Source organism: Physeter macrocephalus, chromosome 1 (genome assembly GCF_002837175.3).
Source record: "Physeter macrocephalus isolate SW-GA chromosome 1, ASM283717v5, whole genome shotgun sequence".
NCBI classification, from domain to species: Eukaryota; Metazoa; Chordata; class Mammalia; order Artiodactyla; family Physeteridae; genus Physeter; species Physeter macrocephalus.
The window spans coordinates 31,926,781-31,936,770 of record NC_041214.2 but is presented as its reverse complement, the minus strand read 5'-3'; positions in this window follow the sequence as shown (position 1 = coordinate 31,936,770).

The following is a 9,990-nucleotide window of genomic DNA, read 5'->3' as shown; positions in this document are numbered from 1 at the left end:
AGGAGTATTACTGACCAAGGGCCCCAGCTACTGCTCTCTGAAATCCATGGCTGGATTCACTCTGAGGCCACACATCTTGCAGGCTGCTCCCAGCCAATGACTGAGTGTGGCAGAGAAACTGAAGTTCCTGGGAGATGTGGAACTCAACTGGAGGGTGACTTTGCTTAAGGACTCCCTGATGATCTTGCTTCACTTTCCTTAACCTACTCTGTAGTTTAAGATGCTTCCACCCAGCCCACCTCTGGTCCTTTCCTCTCTCCTTCACTCAGGGTCAGATTTACCTTATGCTCACTGTCTAGAGTCTCTCCCAGACTCCCCTGGCTCCCTCCCCATTTTCTCTCACAGGCATCACCTTAATACATTTCTTACATGTTCAATCCTGTCTGGGTGTAAATTTCTTGGAGGACCTGGACTAAACCCCTGCCCTAAGCCCTCAGCAGTCAGTGATAACTTCCTATTTGAACTTTTATAGCACTTGCCCCCACCGCTCACCTGACACTTCCCAAATGCTACCTAGAAAACAAAATTTATCTTTCCATGCCCACATCTTCCCAATTAGTTTAGAAGTCTCTTTGAGATAGCTACCATTATGTCACACTTGTCAACCTCTGCACTGCACCAAGTGCCCTATACCTAGAAAGAACTCAGTGCAATGGTCATAGGAAAGAGGTTGTCAGGGGTGCTGAGTTGTTCAGACTATCTTGCACCCCAGGATTGATGTTCCACACTTACTTCAAGTTCCTGGTGTACTATATCTTTCTCCACTCTCCAAATCCCCTACTCAAAGAGTTCCCCATCTTTTCAGGATGGTTTCATCTTTAGTTTCCTGTCCCCAACCCCCATACATTTTACCACATACATTGACTCAGTAGAGGATGTGGCATAGACAGCTACCTGGCAACCAAATTTTTGTGACCCCCTTTCTGTAGTGTGGAGTTGTTGCTAAAAAGAGGCTGGCCAGGCAGGGACCACACTGCCAAGCTTGCTCCTGTATCCAGGGGTAGCTGGGATCTTTAAGAGGCAGGACTCCTCTTCCACTTGTCTCCTTCCCCATTCTCCAGTTGAATACGCGTAGGGATAGTGAGGCCACAAGATGGAAGAGGCCTGGGTCCCTGAATCACCATGTGGAGGAAAGCTGCCCACCATGTGGAGGAACACCTACACTGGAATGTTGGATGAGTGAACAATAAGCTTCTATTATGTTAGGTCACTGAAATTTGGGGGTTGGTTTCTTACAGTTGCTAGCATTATTCTAAATAATATAGAAATCATTTGTCCTTTTCTTGGCCACTCACCATCTTAACTCCCTTTTATTTAGAGGGAGTGTTCTTTTATGGGACTCTTGAGGACAAACGGATTAGATCCTTCTCATGCTAGGGTGTGGGCATGTTACTTAGTCTCTGACAATCTGACACATTCCCACTCAAGACTCTGAATGTGGGAGTAATGCAAAGATACATGACAATATAGAAACCATTCACAGTGGTGGTATGGCCTTGAGAATCCAGGGGCAGTGGCAGCAAGGCCTGGCAACAATGTTTTTAAGGTCAAAGTCCTAACAAGACTGTTCATGTGGCATGACCTTCGCTGTGTTTTCCTGCTTCTAGATTCACTTGCTTTTTCACTTTTCTTCGTCCTTCTTGACAATTCCTTCCTTGCAATAATTAATTATCTTCTTCAAAGCTCCAGAATTTGTTTCATCTGCACTATCTTTCCTATCTACACTGGCCTCTCCTCCCAAGCTAGAGTCAACAGGATGACCATTTATTAAGCACCCAGCACTGTGAAAGGCACTGTAAATATGCTGTCCCACAATTTAATCCTTCCATTTCTTCTATAGGGTCAATATTATTTTTGCTGTTAATAAATGGGGAAATTGCAGCTCAAAGAGATTAACTGATTTTTTCAGTGCTTGTGAGTGTTACTTGGAATTCAATTTTGATGGCATCAGAGCATGTTTTTCCATTGCACCAGAAACCCTTCGCCAACTCCTAATTACTGCAGTGTTTCTTTCTAGGGCCTCTTATAGCCTACGATCATCTGATTCTGGAAGTATGGAATAATATCAATATTTACTTAATCTTTTCCTATACATAGAAGCGATTGTAAAGAAAATTTTCTTGTTGCAGCTGTTTTCTAAGGCTTCAAAGAGTATGTGTTCTTCTTTTCCTTTCTTGTCCTTCCTTTCCCTTTTCTTCCTTTTCCTTCCCTTCCCTTTCATCCTTCCTTATTTTCTCTTTCTCTTACCCTCCCTCCCTCCCTTCCTTCCTTCCTTCCTTCTTTTCTTCCTCCTTGACAAAACAACAAATCATGTGGGATAGCAGATAGTACATGGTGGCATCACTTCAGTCAGCTCCAGGGGAGCTGACTTTCCTTAGAATGCACTGCAATCTAAGATGCTTCCTCCCAACCTTCCTTCCTTGTTTCTCTCATTCACTTAGGGTCACTCACACTTGCATCAATCATAAGGTTGGGTGCACCATACCCTAATGGAAAGTGATTATCTTTATTACTTTTGATATTCCTCACTAAGTATGTCTCAAATATCAACACCACCCTCGGGAAACTGTATAGGTTTCCTGGGCTCCACGAGAAAGAAGCTGCCTCTAATGATGGAGCTGAGGGTCAGATAGTTCCATTTTCCCAGAGAAACTGTAGTAGGGAGAGATGAAGCCTTTCAGTGATTGAATACCTTCCCTGTATTAAGGACTATTGGTCCTAGAAACATAGAAATAAAAATTATAGAATCCTTACCCTAAACAACCTTACAGTCCAGTGGAGAGTCATATATTAATAGTTATCTTTTCCAGTTTCTAGATGTTAACTTTAATTGCTTTAGAACAGCATAATTCATACCAAATGCTTTAAACCATCCATTATAATAGAAATAATTGTGAAATTAGCATAGATCATATAACCTGTTAGAATTATAGCAGGAATTATAAAAGAAAAAGAAGTGAGGAGAAGCCACTAATTAAAAGAAACATTTCTTAATCCAGTACCATGACTCTTGTCTTAGAATTTTCTGAACAGTTGGAAGAGGGCTAGAAAGGAGGAGGATGAGGGGAAATGAAAGAATATTTCTTGTATCATGGCTACATTTTAATTTAAATGCAACCCAGTATCCAGAAATGGGGAGAATCATTAAGACTCTTTTATTTGAAATGGAAAAGGCCATCCTCAAGGGTAGTAGAATCAGTATACTCAGAAGGCAATACTGGAACTGTTCTTGTGAGCTCAAGGACTCTTTCTTCGAATCCACATCGTTTTTCTTATCTTCTACCATTCCAATTGGATGTCTGTACCCAGTATACCATAGTTCTGAACACATACATCCCAAACCCATTGCCAGGTATAAACACAGATAGAATTGGAGTGTAATGTGGGTGGGAAGGGTGAAGTTAGCGAAACCTGAATAAATAATTTTAATGCAACTGATCAAGAAGGTACTGTCATAGAAGTAGGGACAAACCATGGGAACACAAAAGAAAAATGTAGTAATTTTGTGCGATGGAAATCATGTTGGATATTAGAAGGAAGGGAGCTAAGGCCATCAGGAAAAGCAAGAAGGGGAAGGGAGTGTTCTCAGAGAAAGTTAAGGCTATCTAGTGGGCCAGGTGGAGGGGGTAGGAGAAAGCCCCAAGCAAAAGACTGAACTGGTAGAGGAGAGAAAAGGGAAAGCCATCAGCGGCCTAAGTGGCAGATTTTTGCTTCACAGGGCTGAACAAGGTGGGAGATTGAGAGGTGGAAGTAGAAAAGGGACAGGTTGCTGAGCGGAGCACTGAGGGAAAGCAGAAGCAAAGAGGTAGGAAGACAGAGAACTGGTTAGGGAATAAGAATCATAAGCCTCTTTTTGTTGAGAAAGACAAGGACCTTTAGGATAGAGGGGCCAGGGCAGCATGTTCAATGGCGGCAGGAACAACATAAATGATTCAAGCCAGAGCTAAGATTCCAAACTGAAGTCTGCTAATGAGACACTTTCTGTAACCCAGGTAACCAGAGAAAGTGTAAGGCTCTCTTACACAGATATCACCAATAAAAGGTAGAAATTGATAAAAGCTATAAATTAGGAACAAAAAGCAGATGGGAGTTTAGAGAAAGAAGATCTTGCTTATAATGGGAAATTGTGGAAATGTTTTGTGGAAGAAATGGTGTTTGAAACTGGAGGCATTAGATTTGGACATGCAGAGATAGCATTGAGGAGAACAGCAAGGCAAGAATCTTCAGTGACCTAGTGTAGTGTTGGGAATGATGTCCCCCCAAAAGGTATGTCCAAGCCCTAACCCCTGGCACCTCTGTGAATGTGACCTTACTTGGAAATAGATCTTTGCATATGTAATCTTGTTATTGATCTTGAGATGAAGTCATCCTGGATTTAGGGTGGGCCCTAAATCCAATGACTGGTACCCTAACAAGAAAAGGAAGAGGGAGATCACAGACAAGGAGACACAGGGAAGAAGCCCATGTGAAGATGGAGATTGGAGTGATGCTACCACAACCTTAGGAACACCAGGGCATGGACCAGATTCATTATGAAGAGAGGGTATGGGAAATGTAGGAGGAAAGGGGTGGTAGAGAGAACCTCCGGGTTCCAGGTCCTGGAAGTGGAACAACCAGGAACCACCAGAAGCTGGGAGAGACAAGAAAATATTCTCCTCTAGAGCCTTTGAAGGCAGATTGTCCCTGCTGACACCATAATTTTGGTCTCTTGTCCTCCAGAACTGTGAGAAAATAAATTTCTGTTGTTTTAAGGCATCAATTTTGTGATAATAAGTTGAGGCAGCTCTAGGAAACTAATGTACCTGGTATGATTTTTCTGACTTCTTCCGGCAACTGTGGGCAGTCTGTGAGCAGAATCGGAGTGACCCAAAGGAAGCAGTGACCCAGGGTTGGGCCTTGGCATGGTGATCTTTTTCTAAATTTTAAAATAAATATTTATTTATTTTGCTGTGCCGAGTCTTAGTTGCAGCACGTGGGATCTTCACTGCGGCATGCAGGATCTTGCGGCATGTGGGATCTAGTTCCCTGATCAGGGATGGAACCCTGGTCCCCTGCATTGGTAGTGCAGAGTCGTAGCCACTGGACCACCAGGGAGGTCCTGGCATGGTGATCGTGATGGAAAGGAGTTGAGGGAGGCTAGAGTAGGTAGAGTTTAAATAGTCATACTGTGGGAATTAAAAGGTTCTATTGAGGGAATGGACCAGATTCAGTATGAAGAATGGGTGTTGGGGGAAGGTAGGAGGAAAGGGGTGGTAGAGAGAACCTCCGGGTTCCAGGTTCTGGAAGTGGAGCAATTCTTGGTGATTACAAGGCCCAGCTTGTGGGTGGCTGAAGTGGGACAGAGCTGAAGGCCCTTCTTGTTGAGGAAGCTGAGGCATTCTCCGGCCAGGAAGCCAGAAGATATTTGTATAAAGGCTGAATGAACTCTCTGAGAATAGTGGTGGAAGGCAGGTGTGATGGTTAATTTGATGTGTGAACCTAATTATGTTTAGGCTAAGGGATGCCCAGATAGCTGGTAAACATGATTTCTGGGTGTGTCTGTGAGGGTGTCTCTAGAAGAGGTTTGTATTTGATTGAGTATACTGGGTAAAGAAGGATCATCTTCACCAATGTGGGTGAGCATAGTCCAATCCATTGGGGGCCTGAGTAGGTCAAAAAGGCAGAGGAAGGCCAAATTCCCTGTCTCTGCTTGAGCTGAGACATCCATTTTCTCCTGCCCTAGGACATCTGCGTTCCTGATTCTAGGGCTTTTGGACTCAGATGGAGACTTACATCATTCACACTCCAGCCTCCTTTTCTCAGGCTTTTGGACTCAAACTGAATTGCACAATAGGCTTTCATGGTTCTCCATCTTTCTTTCTTTTTTTTAAAAATAAGACCATATAATCTTTAATATTCATTGATACACGTGTAAACATGCAATAAACTATGAATATTATAGAGTGTTTTCTTTTTTAATTGAGAGATAATTGACATATAACATTATATTAGTTTCAGGTGTACAACATAATGATTCTATATTTGTATATATTGTGGAACGGTCACCACAACAAATCCAGTTAACATACATCACCATATATAGTTACAATTTTTTTTTTCTTATGATGAGAACTTTTAAGATCTACTCTCTTAGCAACTTTCAAATATGAAATACAGTATTATTAACTATAATCACCATACTGTACATTACATCCCCTTGACTTATTTATTTTATTCCTGGAAATTTGTACCTTTTGACAGCCTTCACCAATTTTGCCCCCCCTTCTGTCTCTGGCAACCACCTATCTGAACTTTTTTTTTAAGATTCCACATATAAATGAGATCAAACCGTATTTGTCTTTCTCTGACTGACTTATTTCACTTAGCATAAAACCCTTAAGGTCCACCCATTGCAAGATTTCGTTCTTCCTCATGCCTGAATAATATTCATATATATATAATATACATATATAATATAATATTTTATTTATCCATTTATCAATTGGTAGACACTTAGGCAGTTTCCATCTGCCTAAGGTAGTTTGGCTATTGTAAATGATGCTTCATTGAACATGGTGGTACATATACCTTTTCAAATTAGTGTTTTCATTTTCTTTGGATAAATACCCAGAAGTAGGGGCTTCCCTGGTGGCGCAGTGGTTGGCCTGTGCTCCGCAACGGGAGAGGCCACAACAGAGGGAGGCCCGCGTACCACAAAAAAAAAAAAAAAAAAATACCCAGAAGTGGAATTGCTAGATCACGTGGCAGTTCCATTTTTAGTTTTTTGAGGAACCTCCATACTGTTTTCCATAGTGGCTGTATCAATTTACATTCCTACCAAGAGTGCACAAGTGTTCCCTTTTCTCCACATCCTCACTAACACTTGTTATTTCTTAACTTTTTGGTAATAGCCGTTCTAACAGGTGTGAGGCTAAAACCTCATTGTGGTTTTGATTTGCATTTCCCTGATGATTAGTGACGTTGAGCATCCTTCCATGTACCCATTAATCATTTGTATGTTTTCTTTGGAAAAATGTCTATTCAGATCCTCTGTCCATTTTTTAATCAGATTATTATTATTATTTTGCTGTTGAGTTATGAGTTCTCGCTCTCTATTTTTTTAATATTCATGTTATTTTATTGTTTAAAAATTCCATCCATCCTTTAATATTCATTGCAAATGCTGACTCCTCCATTTTTTTTTTTTTTTTTTTTCTGGTACGCAGGCCTCTCACTGGTGTGGCCTCTTGTGTTGCAGAGCACAGGCTCCGGACGTGCAGGCTCAGCGGCCAAGGCTCACGGGCCTAGCCGCTTCGTGGCACATGGGATCCTCCCGGACCGGGACACGGACCCGTGTCCCCTGCATCGGCAGGCGGACTCTCAACCACTGCGCCACCAGGGAAGCCCAACTCCTCCATTAAAAAAAAAAAATTATTTATTTTATTTATTTATTTTTGGCTGCATTGGGTCTTTGTTGTTGTGCGCGGGCTTTCTCTAGTTGTGGCGAGCGGGGGCTACTCTTTGTCGCGGTGCGTGGGCTTCTCATTGCAGTGGCTTCTTTTGTTGCGAAGCACAGGCTCTAGGTGCATGGGCTTCAGCAGTTGTGGCTCACGGGCTCTAGAGCGCAGGCTCAGTAATTGTGGCTCAGGGGCTTAGTTGCTCTGCAGCATGTGGGATCTTCCCGGAACAGGGATCAAACCTGTCTTCCCTGCATTGGCAGGCAGATTGTTAACCACTGTGCCACCAGGGAAGTCCCTCTCTATATATTTTGGATGTTAACCCCTTATCAGATATATGATTTGCAAATATTTTCTCTCATTCGGTTGGTTGCCTTTTCATTTTGTTGATTGTTTCTTTTTCTGTGCAGAAGCTTTTTAGTCTGATGTAGCCCCACCTGTTTATTTTTGCTTTAGTTGCCTTTGTATTTTGTGTCAAATCCAAAAAATCATTGCCAAGATCAATGTCAAGGAGCTTACTGCCTATGTTTTCTTTTAGAAGTATTGTGGTTTCAGTTCTTACAGTGAAGTCTTGAATCCATTTTGAGTTAATTTTTGTGTGTGGTGTAAGGTAGTGGTCTAGTTTCATTCTTTTGCATGTGGGTATCCAGTTTTCCCAGCACTGTTTATTGAAGAGACTGTTCTTTCCCCATTGCATATTCTCGGTTCCTTTATTATAAATTAATTGATCACATATGTGGGGTTTATTTGTTGGCTCTTGATTCTGTTCCATTGATCTACACGTTTGTTTTTATGTCAATACTATACTGTTTTGATTACTATAGCTTTTTAATAAAGTTTGAAGTCAGGAGCACAATGACTCCAGCTTTGCTCTTCTTTCTCAAGATTGCTTTGGCTTCTGGGGTCTTTTGTGGTTCCATGCAAATTTTAGGATTGTTTGTTCTATTTCTGTGAAAAATGTCATTGGAATTTTGATAGGGATTGTGTTGAATCTATAGATTGCTTTGGGTAGTATGAATATTTTAACAACATTAATTCTTTCAATCTATGAGTGTGGAATATCTTTCCATTAATTTGTGTCTTCTTCAGTTTCTTTCATTAATATCTTATCTTTTTCAATGTACAGGTCTTTTACCTCCTTGGTTAAATTTATTCCCAGGTATCTATGTATGTATGTACGTATATATGTACATATTTATTTATTTATTTATTGTCTGCAGCACGCAGCATGTGGGATTTTCCCTGACCTGGGATCGAACTCGTGCCCCCTGCAGTAGAAGCGCAGAGTCTTAAACACTGGACCACCAGGGAAATCCTATTTCCAGGTATTTTATTCTTTTTGATGCAATTGTAAATGGGTTGTTATCTTAATTTTTCTTTCTGATAACTTGTTACTAGTTTAAAGAAATGCAACACATTTTTGCACATTGATTTTGTACCTTGCAACTTTGCTGAATTCATTTATTAGCTCTAACGTTTTTCTGGTTGAGTCTTTAGTGTTTTCCATATATAATATTTTATTTGCAAATAGTGACAGCTTTACTTCCTTTCTAATTTGGATGCCTTTTTTTTTTTTCTTGCCTAATTGCTCTGGTTCATCTTGCAGACAGTAGATAGTGGGACTTCTCCTCCATAACCACATGAGCCAATTCTTTTTTTTTAAATTAATTTTATTGAAGTATAGTAGATTTACAATGTCATGTTTAATTTCTGCTGTACACTAAAGTGACTCAGTTATGCATATATGTATTCTTTTTCATATTCTTTTCCATTATGGTTTATTACAGGATATTGAATATATGGATAGTTCCCTGTGCTATACAGCAGGACCTTGTTGTTTATCCATCTAAATAAAACAGTTTGCATTTTCTAATCTCAAACTACCAATCCCTCCCTCCACCACCCATACCCTTGGCAACCACAAGTCTGTTCTCTATATATGTGAGTCTGTTTTTGTTTCATAGATATGTTCATTTGTGTCATATTTTAGATTCCACATATAAGTGATATCATATGGTATTTGTCTTTCTCTTTCTGACTTACATCACTTAATATGAAAATCTCTAGGTCCATCCTTGTGGCTGCCAATGACATTATTTCATTCTTTTTAATTGCTGAGTAATATTCCATTGTGTATATATACACCACATCTTTTTTTGGTACGCGGGCCTCTCACTGTTGTGGCCTCTCCCGTGGCGGAGCGCAGGCTCAGCGGCCATGGCTCACGGGCCCAGCCACTCCGTGGCACGTGGGATCTTCCCGGACAGGGGCACGAACCCGTGTCCCCTGCATCGGCAGGCGGACTCTCAACCACTGCACCACCAGGGAAGCCCCACATCTTCTTTATCCATTTATCTGTCACGAAACATTTAGGTTGTTTCCATGTCTTGGCTATTGTAAATAGTGCTGCTATGAACATAGGGGTGTATGTATCTTTTCAGATTATAGTTTTGTCTGGGTATATGCCCAGGAGTGGGATTGTTGGATCACATGGCAACTTTATTTTTAGTTTTTTGAGGAACCTCCAAATTGTTCTCCATAGTGGCTGCACTAA